Raw genomic sequence first — 22567 nt, forward strand, 5'->3', positions numbered from 1 at the left:
CTCCTAAAGATCAAACACCTATGCTCATCTAAAGACTTCGCCAAAAGAGTAAAAAGACCACCTACAGACTGGGAAAGAATTTTCAGCTATAACATCTCCGACCAGCACCTGATCTCTAAAATCTATATGATTCTGTCAAAACTCAACCACAAAAAGACAAACAGCCCAATCAAGAAGTGGGCAAAGGATATGAACACACACTTCACTAAAGAAGATATTCAAGCAGCTAACAGATACATGAGAAAATGCTCTCGATCATTAGCCATTAGAGAAATGCAAATTAAAACTATGCTGAGATTCCATCTCACTCCAACAAGGTTGGCATTAATCCAAAAAACACAAAATAATAAATGTTGGAGAGGCTGCGGAGAGATTGGAACTCTTATACACTGCTGGTGGGAATGTAAAATGGTACAACCACTTTGGAAATCTATCTGGCGTTATCTTAAACAGTTAGAAATAGAACTACCGAAGATGGCGGACTAGGCAGACGCTACCTCGGATCCCTCTTACAACAAAGACACGGAAAAACAAGTGAATCGATCACATACATAACAATCTACGAACCCTGAACAACAAACACAGATTTAGAGACGGAGAACGAACTAATACGGGGAAGCAGCGATTGTTTCCAGAGCCTGGAGCCAGCGTACCAGTCAGGTACGGCACAAGCACAGAGACCTGCTCCACCCCCCTGAACTAACCCCGGGAGGGGGACTAGCCGGTTCCACGGGCGGCGTGGGACGCAGCCGTTAGGAGAAGTCCCCGGGAGGCAGTGACTGATCTTGGAGCAGAAAGAGCAGCATCCGAGCCGGGGAACCGTCCCGCAGGGATTTGGACTGCACGCAGGCGGCTTCATTAACATCTGAATAGCCTGAGCCAGAGGGAGACTCTGATAGGGATCTGACTGCAGTTTTTTCTTAGCGGATTTTCTGGAAAAACTAGTTTCCCAGTGATGGCTCGGAGACAACAATCCATATCAAACCACTTAAAGAAGCAGACCGTGACAGCTTCTCCAACTCCCCAAACAAAAGAATCAAAATCTTTCCCAAATGAAGATACAATTTTGGAATTATCAGATACAGAATATAAAAAACTAATTTACAGAATGCTTAATGATATCACAAATGAAATTAGGATATCTGCAGAAAAAGCCAAGGAACACACTGATAAAACTGTTGAAGAACTCAAAAAGATTATTCAAGAACATACTGGAAAAATTAATAAGTTGCAAGAATCCATAGAGAGACAACATGTAGAAATCCAAAAGATTAACAATAAAATAACAGAATTAGACAACACACTAGGAAGTCAGAGGAGCAGACTCGAGCAATTAGAATGCAGACTGGGACATCTGGAGGACCAGGGAATCAACACCAACATAGCTGAAAAAAAATCAGATAAAAGAATTAAAAAAAATGAAGAAACCCTAAGAATTATGTGGGACTCTATCAAGAAGGATAACCTACGGGTGATTGGAGTCCGAGAACAGGGAGGGGGGACAGAAAACACAGAGAAAATAGTTGAAGAACTTCTGACAGAAAACTTCCCTGACATCATGAAAGACGAAAGGATATCTATCCAAGATGCTCATCGAACCCCATTTAAGATTGATCCAAAAAGAAAAACACCAAGACATATTATCATCAAACTCACCAAAACCAAAGATAAACAGAAAATTTTAAAAGCAGCCAGGGAGAAAAGAAAGGTTTCCTTCAAGGGAGAATCAATAAGAATATGTTCTGACTACTCAGCAGAAACCATGCAGGCAAGAAGGGAATGGGACGACATATACAGAACACTGAAGGAGAAAAACTGCCAACCAAGGATCATATATCCAGCAAAACTCTCTCTGAAATATGAAGGCGAAATTAAGATATTTACAGACAAACACAAGTTTAGAGAATTTGCAAAAACCAAACCAAAGCTACAAGAAATACTAAAGGATATTGTTTGGTCAGAGAACCAATAATATCAGATATCAGCACAACACAAGGTCACAAAACAGAACGTCCTGATATCAACTCAAATAGGGAAATCACAAAAACAAACAAATTAAGATTAATTAAAAAAAAAATACACATAACAGGGAATCATGGAAGTCAATAGGTAAAAGATCACAATAATCAAAAAGAGGGACTAAATACAGGAGGCATTGAACTTCCATATGGAGAGTGATACAAGGCGATATAGAACAATACAAGTTAGGTTTTTACTTAGAAAAATAGGGGTATATAATGAGGTAACCACAAAAAGGTATAACAACTCTATAACTCAAGACAAAAACCAAGAAAAACGTAACGACTCAACTAACATAAAGTCAAACACTATGAAAGTGAGGATCTCACAATTTACTAAGAAAAACGCCTCAGCACAAAAAAGTATGTGGAAAAATGAAATTGTCAACAACACACATAAAAAGGCATCAAAATGACAGCACTAAAAACTTATTTATCTATAATTACGCTGAATGTAAATGGACTAAATGCACCAATAAAGAGACAGAGAGTCACAGACTGGATAAAGAAACACGATCCATCTATATGCTGCCTACAAGAGACACACCTTAGACTTAGAGACACAAACAAACTAAAACTCAAAGGATGGAAAAAAGTATATCAAGCAAACAATAAGCAAAAAAGAAGAGGAGTAGCAATATTAATTTCTGACAAAATAGACTTTAGACTTAAATCCACCACAAAGGATAAAGAAGGACACTATATAATGATAAAAGGGACAATTGATCAGGAAGACATAACCATATTAAATATTTACGCACCCAATGACAGGGCTGCAAGATATATAAATCAAATTTTAACAGAACTGAAAAGCGAGATAGATACCTCCACAATTATAGTAGGAGACTTCAACACACCCCTTTCGGAGAAGGACAGGACATCCAGTAAGAAGCTCAACAGAGACACGGAAGATCTAATTACAACAATCAACCAACTTGACCTCATTGACTTATACAGAACTCTCCACCCAACTGCTGCAAAATATACTTTTTTTTCTAGCGCACATGGAACATTCTCTAGAATAGACCACATATTAGGTCATAAAACAAACCTTTGCAGAGTCCAAAACATCGAAATATTACAAAGCATCTTCTCAGACCACAAGGCAATAAAACTAGAGATCAATAACAGAAGAACGAGGGAAAAGAAATCAAATACTTGGAAAATGAACAATACCCTCCTGAAAAAAGACTGGGTTATAGAAGACATCAAGGAGGGAATAAGGAAATTCATAGAAAGCAACGAGAATGAAAATACTTCCTATCAAAACCTCTGGGACACAGCAAAAGCAGTGCTCAGAGGTCAATTTATATCAATAAATGCACACATACAAAAAGAAGAAAGAGCCAAAATCAGAGAACTGTCCCTACAACTTGAACAAATAGAAAGTGAGCAACAAAAGAATCCATCAGGCACCAGAAGAAAACAAATAATAAAAATTAGAGCTGAACTAAATGAATTAGAGAACAGAAAAACAATTGAAAGAATTAACAAAGCCAAAAGCTGGTTCTTTGAAAAAATTAACAAAATTGATAAACCATTGGCTAGACTGACTAAAGAAATACAGGAAAGGAAACAAATAACCCGAATAAGAAATGAGAAGGACCACATCACAACAGAACCAAATGAAATTAAAAGAATCATTTCAGATTATTATGAAAAATTGTACTCTAACAAATTTGAAAACCTAGAAGAAATGGATGAATTCCTGGAAAAACACTACCTACCTAAACTAACACATTCAGAAGCAGAACAACTAAATAGACCCATAACAAAAAAAGAGATTGAAACGGTAATCAAAAAACTCCCAACAAAAAAAAGTCCTGGCCCGGACGGCTTCACTGCAGAGTTCTACCAAATTTTCAGAGAAGAGTTAACACCACTACTACTAAAGGTATTCCAAAGCATAGAAAATGACGGAATACTACCCAACTCATTCTATGAAGCCACCATCTCCCTGATACCAAAACCAGGTAAAGACATTACAAAAAAAGAAAATTATAGACCTATATCCCTCATGAACATTGATGCAAAAATCCTCAACAAAATTCTAGCCAATAGAATCCAACAACACATCAAAAAAATAATTCACCCTGATCAAGTGGGATTTATACCAGGTATGCAAGGCTGGTTTAATATCAGAAAAACCATTAATGTAATCCATCACATAAATAAAACAAAAGACAAAAACCACATGATCTTATCAATTGATGCAGAAAAGGCATTTGACAAAGTCCAACACCCATTTATGATAAAAACTCTTACCAAAATAGGAATTGAAGGAAAATTCCTCAACATAATAAAGGGCATCTATGCAAAGCCAACAGCCAATATCACTCTAAATGGAGAGAACCTGAAAGCATTTCCCTTGAGAACGGGAACCAGACAAGGATGCCCTTTATCACCGCTCTTATTCAACATCGTGTTGGAAGTCTTAGCCAGGGCAATCAGGCTAGACAAAGAAATAAAAGGTATCCGGATTGGCAAGGAAGAAGTAAAGTTATCACTATTTGCAGATGACATGATTATATACACAGAAAACCCTAAGGAATCCTCCAGAAAACTACTGAAACTAATAGAAGAGTTTGGCAGAGTCTCAGGTTATAAAATAAACATACAAAAATCACTTGGATTCCTCTACATCAACAAAAAGAACACCGAAGAGGAAATAACCAAATCAATACCATTCACGGTAGCCCCCAAGAAGATAAGATACTTAGGAATAAATCTTACCAAGGATGTAAAAGACCTATACAAAGAAAACTACAAAGCTCTACTACAAGAAATTCAAAAGGACATACTTAAGTGGAAAAACATACCTTGCTCATGGATAGGAAGACTTAACATAGTAAAAATGTCTATTCTACCAAAAGCCATCTATACATTTAACGCACTTCCGATCCAAATTCCAATGTCATATTTTAAGGGGATAGAGAAACAAATCACCAATTTCATATGGAAGGGAAAGAAGCCCCGGATAAGCAAAGCACTACTGAAAAAGAAGAAGAAAGTGGGAGGCCTCACCTTACCTGACTTCAGAACCTATTATACAGCCACAGTAGTCAAAACAGCCTGGTATTGGTACAACAACAGACACATAGACCAATGGAACAGAATTGAGAACCCAGACATAGATCCATCCACGTATGAGCAGCTGATATTTGACAAAGGACCAGTGTCAATTAACTGGGGAAAAGACAGCCTTTTTAACAAATGGTGCTGGCATAACTGGATATCCATTTGCAAAAAAATGAAACAGGACCCATACCTCACACCATGCACAAAAACTAACTCCAAGTGGATCAAAGACCTAAACATAAAGACTAAAACGATAAAGATCATGGAAGAAAAAATTGGGACAACCCTAGGAGCCCTAATACAAGGTATAAACAGAATACAAAACATTACCAAAAATGATGAAGAGAAACCCGATAACTGGGAGCTCCTAAAAATCAAACACCTATGCTCATCTAAAGACTTCACCAAAAGAGTAAAAAGACCACCTACAGATTGGGAAAGAATTTTCAGCTATGACATCTCCGACCAGCGCCTGATCTCTAAAATCTACATGATTCTGTCAAAACTCAACCACAAAAAGACAAACAACCCAATCAAGAAGTGGGCAAAGGATATGAACACACATTTCTCTAAAGAAGATATTCAGGCAGCCAACAGATACATGAGAAAATGCTCTCGATCATTAGCCATTAGAGAAATGCAAATTAAAACTACGATGAGATTCCATCTCACACCAGCAAGGCTGGCATTAATCCAAAAAAACACAAAATAATAAATGTTGGAGAGGCTGCGGAGAGATTGGAACTCTCATACACTGCTGGTGGGAATGTAAAATGGTACAACCACTTTGGAAATCTATCTGGCGTTATCTTAAACAGTTAGAAATAGAACTACCATACAACCCAGAAATCCCACTCCTCGGAATATACCCTAGAGATACAAGAGCCTTCATACAAACAGATATATGCACACCCATGTTTATTGCAGCTCTGTTTACAATAGCAAAAAGTTGGAAGCAACCAAGGTGTCCATCAACGGATGAATGGGTAAATAAATTGTGGTATATTCACACAATGGAATACTACGCATCGATAAAGAACAGTGACGAATCTCTGAAACATTTCATAACATGGAGGAACCTGGAAGGCATTATGCTGAGCGAAATGAGTCAGAGGCAAAAGGACAAATACTGTATAAGACCACTATTATAAGATCTTGAGAAATAGTAAACCTGAGAAGAACACATACTTTTGTGGTTACGAGGGGGGGAGGGAGGGAGGGTGGGAGAGGGTTTTTTTATTGATTAATCAGTAGATAAGAACTGCTTTAGGTGAAGGGAAAGACAACACTCAATACATGGAAGGTCAGCTCAATTGGACTGGACCAAAAGCAAAGAAGTTTCCGGGATAAAATGAATGCTTCAAAGCTCAGCGGAGCAAGCGCGGGGGTCTGGGGAACATGGTTTGCGGGGACTTCTAAGTCAATTGGCAAAATAATTCTATTATGAAATCATTCTGCATCCCACTTTGAAATGTGGCGTCTGGGGTCTTAAATGCTAACAACCAGCCATCTAAGATGCAGCAATTGGTCTCAACCCACCTGGAGCAAAGGAAAATGAAGAACACCAAGCCCACATGACAACTAAGAGCCCAAGAGACAGAAAGGGCCACATGAACCAGAGACCTACATCATCCTGAGACCAGAAGAACTAGTTGGTGCCCGGCCACAATCGATGACTGCCCTGACAGGGAGCTCAGCAGAGGACCCCTGAGGGAGCAGGAGAGCAGTGGGATGCAGACCCCAAATTCTCATAAGAAGACCAAACTTAATGGTCTGACTGAGACTGGAGGAATCCCGGCGGTCATGCTCTCCAGACCTTCTGTTGACACAGGACAGGAACCATCCCTGAAGACAACTCATCAGACATGAAAGGGACTGGTCAGCGGGTGGGAGAGAGACGCTGATGAAGAGTGAGCTAATTATATCAGGTGTACACTTGAGATTGTGTTGGCAACTCTTGTCTGGAGGGGGGATGGGAGGATAGAGAGAGAGGGAAGCCGGCAAAATTGTCAAGAAAGGAGAGACTGAAAGGGCTGACTCAAGACGGGGAGAGTAAGTGGGAGTAGGGAGTGAGATGTATGTAAACTTATATGTGACAGACTGATTGGATTTGTAAACGTTCACTTGAAGCTTAATAAAAGTTATTATAAAAAAAAAAAAAAAAAAAAGAAATAGAACTACCATACAACCCAGAAATCCCACTCCTCAGAATATACCCTAGAGAAATAAGAGCCTTCACACGAACAGATATATGCACACCCATGTTCATTGCAGCTCTGTTTACAATAGCAAAAAGCTGGAAGCAGCCCCAAGGTGTCCATCAACAGATGAATGGTTAACTAAATTATGGTATATTCACACAATGGAATACTACGCATCGATAAAGAACAGTGACGAATCTGTGAAACATTTCATAACATGGAGGAACCTGGAAGGCATTATGCTGAGTGAAATTAGTCAGAGGCAAAAGGACAAATATTGTATAAGACCACTATTGTAAGATCTTAAGAAATAGTATAAACTGAGAAGAACACATACTTTTGTGGTTACGAGGAGGGGAGGGAGGGAGGGCAGGAGAGGGTGATTTACTGATTAGTTAGTAGATAAGAACTACTTTAGGTGAAGGGAAGGACAATACTCAATACACGGAAGGTCAGCTCAACTGGACTGGACCAAAAGCAAAGAAGTTTCCAGGATAAACTGAATGCTTCAAAGGTCAGCGGAGCAAGGGCGGGGGTTTGGGGACTATGGCTTAAGGGGACTTCTAAGTCAATTGGTAAAATAATTCTATTACGAAAACATTCTGCATCCCACTTTGAAATGTGGCATCTGGGGTCTTAAATGCTAACAAGCGGCCATCTAAGATGTATCAATTAGTCTCAACCCACCTGCATCAAAGGAGAATGAAGAACACCAAGATCACAGGATAACTATGAGCCCAAGAGACAGAAAGGGCCACATGAACCAGAGACTTACATCATCCTGAGACCAGAAGAACTAGATGGTGCCTGGCCACAACCGATGACTGCCCTGACAGGGAGCACAACAGAGAACCCCTGAGGGAGCTGGAGAACAGTGGGATGCAGACCCCAAATTCTCATAAAAAGACCAGACTTAATGGTCTGACTGAGACTAGAGGAATCCTGGCAGTCATGGTCCCCAAACCTTCTGTTGGCCCAAGACTGAAACCATTCCTGAAGACAACTCATCAGACATGGAAGGGACTGAACAATGGGTTGGAGAGAGATGCTGATGAAGAGTGAGCTACTTGTATCAGGTGGACACTTGAGACTGTGTTGGCATCTCCTGTCTGGAGGGGAGATGTGAGGGTAGAGAGGGTTAGAAACTGGCAAAATTTTCATGAAAGGAGAGACTGGAATGAGGGAGTGGGCTGACTCATTAGGGGGAGAGTAAATGGGAGTATGGAGTAAGGTGTATATAAGCTTATATGTGACAGACTGACCTGATTTGTAAACTTTCACTTAAAGCAAAAAAAGAATATAATGAAAAATTTAATAAGCTGCAAGAATCCATAGAAAGACAGCAATCATAAATTCAGAAAATTAATAATAAAATTACAAAATTAGACAACTCAACAGAAAGTCAGAGGAGCAGAATTGAGCAAGTGGAAGGTAGAATTTGTGAGATTAAAGACAAAGCACTTGTCACCAATATACTTGAAGAAAAACCAGACAAAAGAATTTTAAAAAAATGAAGAAACCTTAAGAATCATGTGGGACTCTACCAAGAGAAATAACCTAGGAGTGATTGGAGTACCAGAACAGGGAGGGATAACACAGAGAATTGTTGGCAGAAAACTTCCCTGATATCATGAAAGATGGGAAGATATCTATCCAAGATGCTCATCAAACCCACATAAGGTAGATTCTAAAAGAAAGTCACCAAGGCATATTATAATCAAGCTTGCCAAAACCAAAGAAAAAGAGAATTTTAAGAGCAACTAGGGATAACAAAAACACACCTACAAAGGAAAGTCAGTAAGAATAACCTCAGACTACTCAGCAGAAACCATGCAGGCAAGAAAGCAGTGGGATGACTTATATAAAGCATTAAAGGAAAAAAATTGCCAGCCAAGAATCATATATCCAGCAAAACTGTCTCTCAAATATGAAGATGAAATGAGGACATTTCCAGATAAAGAGAAGTTTGGGGAATTCGTAAAAACCAGACTGGAGCTACAAGAAATACTAAAGGGAGTTCTCTGTTTAGAAAATCAATATCAGATATCAATCCAAGACTAGAACACTGGACAGAGCAATCAGATATCAACCCAGACAGGGAAATCACAAAAATAAATCAAGGTTTAAAAAAAAGGTCACAACAAAAAAACAGCAATGTCATTATGTAAAAGAAGACAACAATAAAAAGAATAAAGAGGGACAGAGAAATGTAGTCATAGACCTTTCATATGGAGGGGAAGACAAGGCTATATAAAGAAATAAAAGTTAGGTTTAAACTTAGAAAAATAGGGGTAAATATAAAGGTAACCACAAAGGAGACAAACTCCTACTCAACAAAATAAAAGAAAAAAATACCCATCAGAAACAAAATCAACTACAACAAATGAGAGGAAAAGACAATATATGAAGATATGCTACTCAGCACAAAAAATTAAGTGGGAAAAAGAAACTGTCAACAAAACACAAAAAGAGACATTAAAATGACAGCACTAACCTATCCATAATTACACTGAACATAAATAGACCAAATGCACCAATAAAGACAGAGCAGTAGAATAGGTAAAAAAACACAATCCATCTATATGTTGCCTACAAGAGACACAGCTTAGACTTAAAACTAAAACTCAAAGGATGGAAAAAAATATATCAAGCAAACAACAATCAAAAAAGACCAGGAAGGGCAATATTAATTTCTGACAAAATAGACTTTAAAGTTAAATCTACCACAAAGGATAAGGAAGGACAGAAGCACAGAAAAGGACAGAATACTCCCAAACTCATTCTATGAAGCCAGCATATCCCTGATACCAAAACCAGGTAAAGACACCACAGAAAAAGAAAATTACAGACCTATATCCTTCATGAACTTAGATACAAAAATCTTCAACAAAATTCTAGCCAATAGAATTCAACAACATATCAAAAAAATAATTCACCATGAGCAAGGGGGATTCATACCAGGTATGCAGGAATGGTTCAACATTAAAAAAAAAAAAAAAAATGTAATTCATCACCTAAATAAAACAAAAGAACCACATGCAGAAAAGGCATTGGACAAACTTCAATACCCATTCATGATTAAAAAAAAAAAAAAAACCTCTCAGCAAAATAGGAATAGAGGGAAAATTCCTCGACATAGTAAAGGACATTTATACAAAGCCAACAGCCAACATCATCCTAAACGGAGAGAGTCTAAAAACATTCCCCTTGAGATCGGGAATCAGAAAAGGATGGCCATTATCACCACTCTTATTCAACATTGTGCTGGAAGTCTTAGCCAGAGCAATTAGGCTAAATAATGAAAGAAATGGCATCCAGATTGGTAAGGAAGAAGTCAAAGTATCTCTATTTGCAAATGACATGATCTTATACACAGAAAACCCTAAAAAATCCTCAAGAAAACTACTGAAACTAATAGAAGAGTTCAGCAGAGTATCAGGATATAAGATAAACATACAAAAATCACTTGGATTCCTCTACACCAACAAAAATAACATTGAAGAAGAAACCACCAAATCAATACCATTTACAGTAGCCCCAAGAAGATAAAATACTTAGCAATAAATCTTACCAGAGATGTTAAAGACCTATACAAAGAAAAAAAAAAATACAAGACACTACTGCAAGACACCAAAAGAGACCTACATTAAGTGGAAAAGCATACCTTGCTCATGGATAGGAGGAAATAACATTGTAAAAATGTCTATTCTACCAAAAGCTATCTATAAATACAATGCAATTCTGATCCAAATTCAATAACAGTTTTTAATGAGATGGAGAAACAAACCACCAACTTCATATAGAAGGGAAAGAGGCCCTGGATAAGTAAAGCATTACTGAAAAAGAAGAACAAAGTGGGAGGCCTCACTCTACCTGATTTTAGAACCTCTTCTTACCGCCACAGTAGTCAAACAGCCTGGTACTGGTACAACAGATAAATAGACCAATGGAACGGAATTGAGAATCCAGACATAAATCCATCCACATATTAGCAGACGATATTTGACAAAAGCCCAAAATCAGTTAAATAGGGAAAAGACAGTCTCTTAAACAAATGGTGCTGGGATAACTGGATATCCATCTGCACAAAAAATGAAACAAGCCCCATATCTCACACCATGCACAAAAACTAACTCAAAGTGGATCAAAGACCTAAATATAAAATCTAAAACAATAAAGAATATGGAAGAAAAAATAGAGACAACTCTAGGAGACCTAATACATGGCATAAACAGTATACAAAACATTATGAACAATGCTGAAAAGAAACTAGATAACTGGGAGCTCCTAAAAGTCAAACACCTATGCTCATCCAAAGACTTCACCCAAAGAGTAAAAAGATTATCTACGGACTGGGAAAAAGTTTTTAGCTATGACATTTCTGATCAGTGTCTGATCCCTAAAATATACATGATACTGCTAAAACTCAACCACAAAAAGACAACCCAACTAAAACATGGGCAAAGGATATGAACAGGCACTTCACTAAAGAAGACATTCAGGTAGCTAACAGATATATGAGGAAATGCTCTCGAACATTAGCCATTAGAGAAATGCAAATCAAAACTACAATGAGATTCCATCTCATTCTAACAAGGGTGGCATTAATCCAAAAAACACAAAATAATAAATATTGGAGAGGTTGTGGAGAGACTGGAACACTTATACACTGTTGGTGGTGATGTAAAATGGTACAACCACTTTGGAAATTGATTTGGCACTTCCTTAAAAAGCTAGAAATAGAACTACCATAGGATCCAGCAATCCCACTCCTTGGAATATATCCTAGAGAAATGAGAGCCTTTACATGAACAGATGCATGCACACCCATGTTCATTGCAGCATTGTTTACAATAGCAAAAAGATGGAAGTAACCAAGGTGACCATCAACGGATGAATGGATGAATAAATTATGGTATATTCACACAATGGAATACTACTCATCAATAAAGAACAATGATGAATCTGTGAAACATTTCATAACATGTAGGAATCTGGAAGGCATTATGCTGAGAGAAATTCTTCAGTTGCAAAAGGACAAATATTTTATGAGACTACTATTATAAAATTATAAGAACTCAAGAAATAGTTTAAACAGAGAAGAAAATATTCTTTGATGGTTATGAGACGGGGGAGGGAGGGAGGGAGAGAGGGGTTTTCACTAATTAGATAGTAAATAAGAACTACTTTAAGAACTACTTTAGGTGACAGGAGAAACAACACACAATACAGGAGAGGTCAGCACAACTGGACTAAACCAAAAGCAAAGAAGTTTCCTGAATAAACTGAACACTTTGAAGGCCAGCACAGCTGGAGCGGGCTTTGGGGACCATGGTTTCAGGGGACGTCTAAGTCAATTGGTGTAATAAAATCTATTAAGAAAACATTTTGCCTCCCACTTTGGAGAGTGCCGCCTGGCGTCTAAATGCTAGCAAGCAGCCATCTAAGATGCATCAGTGGGTCTCAACCCACCTGAAGCAAAGGAGAATTAAGAACACCAAAGACACAAGGTAATTATGAGCCCAAGAGACAGAAAGGACCACGTAAACCAGAGACTACATCAGCCTGAGACCAGAAGAACTAGATGGTGCCTGGCTACAACCGATGACTGCCCTGACAGGGAACACAACAGCGAACCCCCGAGGGAGCAGAAGAACAGTGGGATGTAGACCCTAAATTCTTGTAAAAAGACCAGACTTAATGGTCCGAGCAAGACTAGAAGGACCCCAGAGGTCATGGTCCCCAGACCTTTTGTTAGCCCAGGACAGGAACCATCCCCAAAGCCAACTCTTGAGACAGGGATTGGACTGGACTATGGGATAGAAAATGATACTCGTGAAGAAAGAGTGTGCTTCTTGGAACAAATAGACACATGAGCTATGTGGGTAGCTCCAGTTTGGAGAAGAGATGAGAGGGCAGAAGAGGTCAGAAGCTGGTCGAATGGACAAGAAATTAGAGACTGGATGCTGTCTCATTAGAGGGAGAGCAACTAGGGATTATATAGCAAGGTGTATATAAGTTTTTGTATGAGAGACTGGCTTGGTTTGTAAACTTTCACTTAAAACACAATAAAAATTTTTAAAAAAGAAATCAAAAGATGCATCGCATTGAGCAAATCTGCTGCCAAAGATTCAACTCTTTATAGTGTTGAAAAGCAAAGATGTCACATTGAAGACTAAGGCGCTCCTGACGAAAACCATGGTGTTTTCATCTGTCTCATACACATGCGAAAGCTGGACGATGAATAAGGGAGACCAAAGAAGAATTGATGCCTTTGAATTGTGGTGTTGGCAAAGAATATTGAACATACCAGGGACTGCTAAAAGAACGAACAAATCTGTCTTGGAGGAAGTGCAACCAGAATGCTCCTTAGAAGCAAGGATGGTGAGAGTATGTCTCACGTACTTTGGACATGTTATCAGGAGGGACCAGTCTCTGAAGAAGGACATCATGCCTGGTAAAGTAGAGGCTCAGGGAAAGAGAGGAAGGCCCTCAATGAGATGGGCTGACATAGTGGCTGCAATGATGGGCTCAAGCACAGCGGTGATTGTGAGGATGGTACAGGACTGGGCAGTGCTTCATTCTGTTGTACATATGGTTGCTATGAGTCAGATCTGACTTGATGGCACCTAACGACAACAACAACGACCCTAATTTACAACCGCCACCACAACCACTGTTTTAAATTCCTAGGTCTGCTGTAACAAAGTACCACAAACAGGTAGCTAAAACAACAAAAATGTATTATCTTACAGTTCTAGAGCCTAGGTGTCTCAATTCATTGTGTCACCAGAGCCACCTAGGGGAAGATCCTTCCTTGTCTTTTCCAGCTTCTGGTGGTCCCATGCGCTCCTTGGCTTGTGGCAGCATAACTTCAGTCTCTGCCTCTGTCTTCACATGGCCATCTTCCCTTTGTGTCTGTTAATGTATGTGTCCCTTCTCCTTTTCTTGTAAGGACACCAGTTATATTGGTTTGGGGCCCATCCTACTCCAGGATGGCCTCATGTTAACTAATTACATCTTCAAAGACTTTATTTCCAAATAAGTTCACATACTCAGGTACTGGGGATTAGGACTTCAACATATCTTTTCAAGGGCTGCAAGTCAACCCATAACAACCACCAAACCTGGATAGAGTGCCCTCAGATATACTCCAATAGCATCCTAGAACCCTAAGGAATCACAGTCATACCATGTTGCATTTGTGTCTTTACTTGACTCTTTCCCACTAAACCAGGGATTGGTAAACTACAGCCTAAGGGCTAAATCTGGCCTGCTGCTAGTTTTTGAAAATAAAGTTTTATTGGAACACAGCCATGTGCTTTCATTTACATGTTGTCTATGGCTGCTTTCACCATACAGCAGAGTCAGGTGGTTGTAATAGAGACTGTCTGGCCTCCAAAGACTAAAATGTTTACTATCTGATTCTTTTTAAGAAAATGTTTTCCAATCCCAGCTCTAGGCTATCAACCCAGTAAGAACAAGGGTTATATTCTCAGTACCTTCCATACTCCAGCACCTACCAGAGTAACTGGCTCATAGTAGGCACACAAGCACTCAATAAATATTTGTCAAACAAATAAAGAGTAGGCACTTGAGTGTTCAATAAATTGAAATCACCTTCAAGAACAAAGGACAGAAGGAAACACAGGGAACAGGGAGCCCCAGAACTTTATATTTTGGCAAAACAAGTTCTATCAAATTCTGTTTTAGCTACATATCCTATCAGTTTTTAAAAAAAAAAAAAAAGAAAATGAGTAAACACCGGGAACCAATGTTAATCTTCTTAGTGAGTAGGCAACTAGAATTTGCTACAGCCTAGTTAGAACAAATTAAGCAAGTGTGACACTTACGAAATGTTCTAAAATTACAAAATTACTAAATCCACACTATCCATTTGCTCTGTAGAATATTTCATTCTCTTTGATTAACAAATCTGACTTAAATGAGATGCGGACCTTTTCACACAGTATTGTACAGTCTTCAAAAGTACCACGACTAGTATAAATTGCCTCTGAGCCCGGTACCTACAAGGTAATGTCAGTGCACTCACTCAGAGCTTCCAGAAGTAAACACACGGTGTGCAGGCCCTGGTGATTTTACAGCATATTAAAACAAAGAAAGAAAAAAAAAAACCTTAAAATACAGGCAAATCCGGAAAGTACAGCATCCCAGCTTGTTGATACCAGCCATTTCAGCTCATACAGATCCACGATTTATTTGCAAACAGATTAATTAATGTTTCAGCAGCTGTTTGCAGCCAGTCTGTGATCTCACTGAGCACAGATGACACTTTTTCCCTCTTCTATTCCATAGGGGCAATTTCAGCGACGCTTAGATTAGGGCTTTACTGTATCAGTCCACATGATAAAATAAGTTGAGTCCTGAAGCTGCCAAGTTGGCTTTACCAGATCCCCAGGCCACCAAGTCTCTGGTGATTCCCCCACATCACCTTTCCTGGGCTTCCCTTTAATTATGGCCCCAAAATGCCAGTTTGGAAACAGATTTGCAAGATCAAAACCTGACATTTAAAAAAATTGTTTTTTCCTTCTACTTTCAGGTCCCTCAGGGTTGGTATTCAGCAATGTGTACCACTGGGGGTAATAAAAGCAAATGCTTGAATATTTTTCAGTAACCTGACAGAGAATAAGCAAACGGAAGAACAAATGCTGAAGAGCCTGCAAGTAACACACTGTATAAGGCAGATAGATCGCTACTGACAAAGTGATGCAGCTCTTCCGATTGTATTTCTCATCGTGAAGGAAAACGAAACAGGAAAGACAAGACAAAATCCCCAAAGCCTCACTAGGCTAAATTTCCTTACTCTCCTTTGAACAGACTACACAGATTTTGTTGACTAATTGAGATCAATCCCAGTTGTAAATCGCCTAGCTATCCTACAGCTTTAATTAAGCTACCAGAGGGAGCTGTTTATCAATTAACACTTGTTACAAATTATTAGTAATTATATGGACTTTGTGTATATACCGTAGCCTGCAAGACCAAAACTGAGTTTCCCAGTTGCTAGGGAAGCAAATTGAATATTTAATGGGCTATTTGGATGAAGGCACCCATCCATCATCACCATAATTACAGAACTTACTCTTTGGCAGAAAGATTTAAGGTGAGTGCCAGCACCAGCAGCACTAGTTGAATAAACATCATTTGAAGCATTTCTTTCCACAGGGCCTTGCCAGACCACATTAACTGGCCAAGACATTCTAATATGAATTTCAGGTCTGTATTTCCTTCCTGAGTAAGAAACATAGTGAAGATGGAAACATTAGGTAAAAGTTGATAATGTATTCAAGCACTAAAGCTACCTATTGCGGTATGCACTGCATTCTGTGATAATTTTAATTGGCTTAATTGAGATGCGCAAGCCTGATTAATGTTTAATTCCTTTATATTAAAAAAAAGAGTCAAGTAGTTCGACATTTCTTCAATTATGTTAGATCTTTCTAGACTTCAAAGGAATGTTACATTAGACAGCTAGATACGGGGCGAACTGATTAAAGAATAAAGACTGCTCATTATAATCTAAGAGTACAAAATTGGTTTGTGTAGCCTTTGAAAGTCAAAATTATGAGATAAAACTTGAGCTACAGTAATTAACCCAATTTATAGTCATCCTTGCTTATCTATTTGCTTATGATTAGTAATTGTAAATGATCCATGGGATTGATTTACAGATCTAAAACCCATTCAGGGACCCAAAAATGTTTTGTCCATAATTCTTAAAAATGTTGGAGAAATATACTTAGCAGCATTAGTAAACATACGTCAATCAATGAAAAACACTAGTATAAAAAGATTTGATAGTCAACCTTCATTATTTTGGATACTTAAAATATTTGTATAATATACTCCACTTGCAAAGAATTTTAAAGGCTAACTTGTATTTTCTGCGACTGTCTAAAAAAATGAAATCAATGTGAAAATTGTGTATTATTTCTGTCTTAAAGTGCTCAACTCTTAATTTCTCTGATAACTAAGTAAAAAAAAAAAAAGAAATACAGATGAAAATGTAATATGCAATGACATTGTTTAACTCTGTGTACCAGTTATGCTTCTATGGAAATCACTCCTCTCTCACACACATGCATTTTACAAAGTATTCTAAATCTACTTCAGGAACCTGAGGTCATGACAGGCTTTGGTACAACTGGAGTGGGAACCATTAGGAACCAGAAGACATTGGAGATGCACGTTTCAGAAATAAATGTTATTAGAGTGCTACATAGAAACAATGCCAGAGATTGAATGATAGAATTTTGCAAGACCAACGACTTCATTGCAAATACCTTCTTTCACCAACATAAACAGCAACTATACGCATGGACCTCACCAGATAGAACACACAGAAATCAAATTGATTACATCTGTGGAAAGAGATAATGGAAAAGCTCAATATCATCAGTCAGAACAAGGCCATGGGCCAACTGTGGAACAGACCATCAATTGCTCATATGCAAGTTCAAGCTGAAACTGAAGAAAATCAGCGCAAGCCCATGAGAGCCAAAATATGACCTTGAGTATATCCCACCTGAACTTAGAGACCACCTGAAGAATAGATTTGATGCACTGAACACTGGTGACTGAAGACCCGATGAGTTGTGGAATGACATCAAGGACATCATCCATAAAGAAAGCAAGAGGTCATTGAAAAGACAAGAAAGAAACAAAAGACCAAGATGGATGTCAGAGGAGACTCTGAAACTTGCTCTCGAACGTCAAGCTGCTAAAGCAAAAGGAAGAAATGATGAAGTAAAAGAACTGAACAGAAGATTTCAAAGGGCGGCTCGAGAACACAAAATAAGGTATTATAATGACATGTGCAAAGAGCTGGAAATGGAGAATCAAAAGGGAAGAACATGCTTGGTGTTTCTCAAGCTGAAAGAACTGAAGAAAAAATTCAAGCCTCGAGTTGTAATAGTGAAGGATTGTATGGGGAAAATATTAAATGATGCAGGAAGCATCAAAAGAAGATGGAAGGAATACAGAGTCATTACACCAAAAAGAATTAGTCGATGTTCAACCATTTCAAGAGGCGGCATATGATCAGGAACTGATGGTACTGAAGGAAGAAGTCCAAGCTGCTCTGAAGGCACTGGCAAAAACCAAGTCTCCAGGAATTGATGGAATATCAACTGAGATGTTTCAACAAACAGATGCAGTGCTGGAGGTGCTCACTCATCTATGCTGAGAAATATGGAAGGCAGCTTCCTGGCCAACTGACTGGAAGAGATCCATATTTATGCCTATTCCCAAGAAAGGTCATCCAACCAAATGTGGAAATTATAGAACAATATCATTAATATCACACACAGGCAAAATTTTGCTGAAGATCATTCAAAAACGGCTGCAGCAGTATATTGACAGGGAACTGCCAGAAATTCAGGCTGGTTTCAGAAGAGGATGTGGAACCAGGGATATCATTGCTGATGTCAGATGGATCCTGGCTGAAAGCAGAGAATACCAGAAGGATGTTTACCTGTGTTTTATTGACTATGCAAAGGCATTCAACTGTGTGGATCATAACAAATTATGGATAACATTGCAAAGAATGGGAATTCCAGAACACTTAATCGTGCCTTGAGGAACCTTTACATAGATCAAAAGGCAGTTGTTCGGATAGAACAAGGGGATACTGATTGGTTTAAAGTCAGGAAAGGTATGCGTCAGGGTTGTATTCTTTCACCATATCTATTCAATCTGTATGCTGAGCAAATAATATGAGAAGCTGGGCTATATGAAGAAGAATGGGGCATCAGGATTGGAGGAAGACTCATTAACAACCTGCATTATGCAGATGACACAACCTTGCTGAAAGTGAAGAGGACTTGAAGCACTTACTAATGAAGATCAAAGCCCACAGGCTTCAGTATGGATTGCAAGTCAACATAAAGAAAACAAAAATCCTCACAACTGGACCAATGAGCAACATCATGAGAAACGGAGAAAAGATTGAAGTTGTCAAGGATTTCATTTTACTTGGATCCACAATCAACGGCCATGGAAGCAACAGTCAAGAAATCAAAAGACACGTTGCATTGGGTACAACTGCTGCAAAGGACCTCTTTAAGGTGTTGAAGTGCAAAAATGTCACCTTGAAGACTAAGGTGCGCCTGACCCAAGCCATGGTATTTTCAATTGCATCATAAGCATGTAAAAACTGGACAATGAATAAGGAAGACCAAAGAAGAATTGTTGCCTTTGAATTGTGGTGTTGGTGAAGAATATTGAATATACCATGGGCTGCCAAAAGAACAAACAAATCTGTCTTGGAAAAAGTACAACCAGAATGCTCATTAGAAGCAAGGATGGCGAGACTGCATCTTACATACTTTGGACATGTTGTCAGGAGGGATCAGTCCCTGGAGAAGGACATCATGCTTGGCAAAGTACAGGGTCAGCAGAAAAAAGGAAGACCCTCAACGAGGTGGATTGACACAGTGGCTGCAACAATGGGCTCAAGCATAACAACGATTGTAAGGATGGCTCAGGACCGGGCGGTGTTTCATTCTGCTGTGCATAGGGTCACTATGAGTCTGAACCGACTCAACAGCACCTAACAACGACAACAACACAAGAGTGTTAAGTATATTTGGTAAATTTTGGAAGTCTCCAGGACCTCATTGACATAGGAATATGAGGTCTCAAAGCCTGCCATTTGATGAGAAGAAAAAAAAAACTAACCAGTTGCCACTGAGTCAAGTCAATGCCAATTCATGGTAACCCCATACGTGTCAGAGTAGAACTCTGCTCCATAGGGTTTTCAATAGCCTATCTTCTGAGGCATCTCTGGGTGAACTCGAACTGCCAACCTTTTGGTTAACAGCCTAGCACTTAACCATTTGTGCCACCCAGAGACTCATAGAAAGTTGGAGCAGAGAAAAACTGGAACTCACACATTTGCATCTTTTATATAGAGAAAATACAAATTGCTTCATTAGAACTTCTTTTGGGAGAGACTAGGTGCTCAGATCAAATCACATTTTCTGGGGCCTTTCTAATATGGCTCTATGTTCCACACTGTGAGAGTGTGTGTGTGTGTGTGTGTGTGTGTGTAACACCATTTCCCAAAGTAGGTTCCATGGAACATAAATTCATCTAGATGCACCATGAAAGGGGGATTTCATAGACAAGTAAGTTTGGGAAACTGTACTATATTCCTCTCTTGAAGGGTCACAATACCCATTAGCACGTTAAATTACACATTCGACCACAAAACAATTTTCTGCTTGAATCCCAATTAATACTAACCAACATTCTCAGACCATACTAGTATAAGAATACATATCTAAATAGAATATTGGCACAATATTGGCAATATTGATCATGTATGTTCAAATAAATGAATTTTTCCAATCTCAGCTCAGTAACTGATGGAACAAGTTGACATGCCACTGCTTACCCTGACCCTCATAATCTTCAGAAAACAAGCAGAGTTTTTGTGTGCTGTGTGTGTGAGTGCATGCACATGTCCTTCAGCTATAACTGCTGAGAGGACTAGAAGCAAGGATACCTCAATATCAATGAGCACACCTATCACTCGGATCTTGGTTTCTAAATGCCATTCTCCACTAAAAGGAATTTAGGGATCCTTGAAAAAAATGACTGATTCTAGCACTGAGGTAGGGTATGCATAAGCTGGATCTAGAACACTGCATTATACCAACATGTTATTTATACCAAGATGTTACGCTGTGGAAGTATTCAAAGACTGACGGGGACGTGTCGGAAGGGCACTGAAGCTAGCTTGAAATGGCTCCCCGCTGGCTAAATTTGGGACAAGTTGAGCATCAAAATAAATGTAGCAACAAATGATAGCTCATAGAAGAATCTGTGAACCCATACAGATATAAATAAATAATAAATAAATAAGTTGTTCCTTAAAGTAAAATGCCAACTAATAAACATAGAAGGAATGATGGAATTGAAAACCACCATTTGACAGCCATTATAGTAATAATTGTTTCAGGCAAGAATCATTAACTGATGCAAAAATTAGAGGGTAAAACCTTGATGAGAGACAAGCTGTTTGCATAGTCTCAAAATACCTCCCACAAGATATGTAATAATTACAAAGAAAAAATTACAACTTTATGAATCTGGCAGTCACCACTTTGACCAACTGATCAAAGTTAACAATACCATTAAGGAGATGTACTGACGTCATGTGCCTCCTGGCATGATGCACTGAGAAGGACACAACATCTCTTCTGTGGTTTTCCTGACAAAAAAGAATAATTGAGTCTAATCATGAGGAAATATCAAACAAACCCATACTGAGGGGCATTCTACAAAATAGCCTGCACTCCTCTAAAATGTCAAGGTCATGAAAGACAAAAAAAAAATTTTCCAATTGAGGAGCTGTTTAAGATTAAAGAAGACTAAAGAAAGGAGAGGACAAGTAAATGCAAAGAGAAATTTTGGGATTGGATCTTGATCCAGAATTTTTTTCTTTTACTGTAAAAGTCAATAATAGGATAATTGGCAAGTTTTGTAGATTACATCATTATTAACACTATATCCATGTTTGGAAACCCTGGTGGTATAGTGGTTAGAAGCTACAGCTGCTAATCAAAATGGAGGCAGTTCAAATCCACCAGGCACTCCTTGGAAACTCTATGGGATGGTTCTACTCTGTCCTATAGGGTCGCTATGAGTTGGAATTCACTTGACGGCAAAGGGTATATCTATGTTAATTTCCTTATTTTGATAATTATACTGTAGTTATGTAAGTTAGTGTCATTGTTTCTAGAAAATATACACTGAGATACCTAGTAGTAAAAGGAATTCATGTCTGCAACTTACTCTCAAGTGATTCAGAAAACTATATATACATATACATACATATATATGTAGCAACTAACAACATATATATATATCTCAAACCAAATCCATTGCTGTCTATTCGGTTCCAACTCATCAACTCATAGTGACCCTACAGAGCAGAAACCCTGCCCCACAGGGTTTCCAAGAAGCAGCTGGTGGATTCAAACTGCCTACCTTGTGGTTAGCAATCAAGTGCTTAACTACTGCACCACTAAGGTTCATATATATCTATATATATTAGAATGATAAAGCAAATATGGTAAAAATGCTAACATTAGGTGAATCTCTGGGCTAAGGATATATAAGTATATACCGTTTTAATAACTTTTCTATATATCAGAAATTATTTCGAAAGCAAAACTTAAATAAAAACAGAATAGAAAAACCTATGATCCCAGGAAGGGAGTGTGCTGTGGAGGAAGCCCTGAG

This window comes from Elephas maximus, chromosome 3, assembly GCF_024166365.1.
Source record: "Elephas maximus indicus isolate mEleMax1 chromosome 3, mEleMax1 primary haplotype, whole genome shotgun sequence".
NCBI lineage: Eukaryota > Metazoa > Chordata > Mammalia > Proboscidea > Elephantidae > Elephas > Elephas maximus.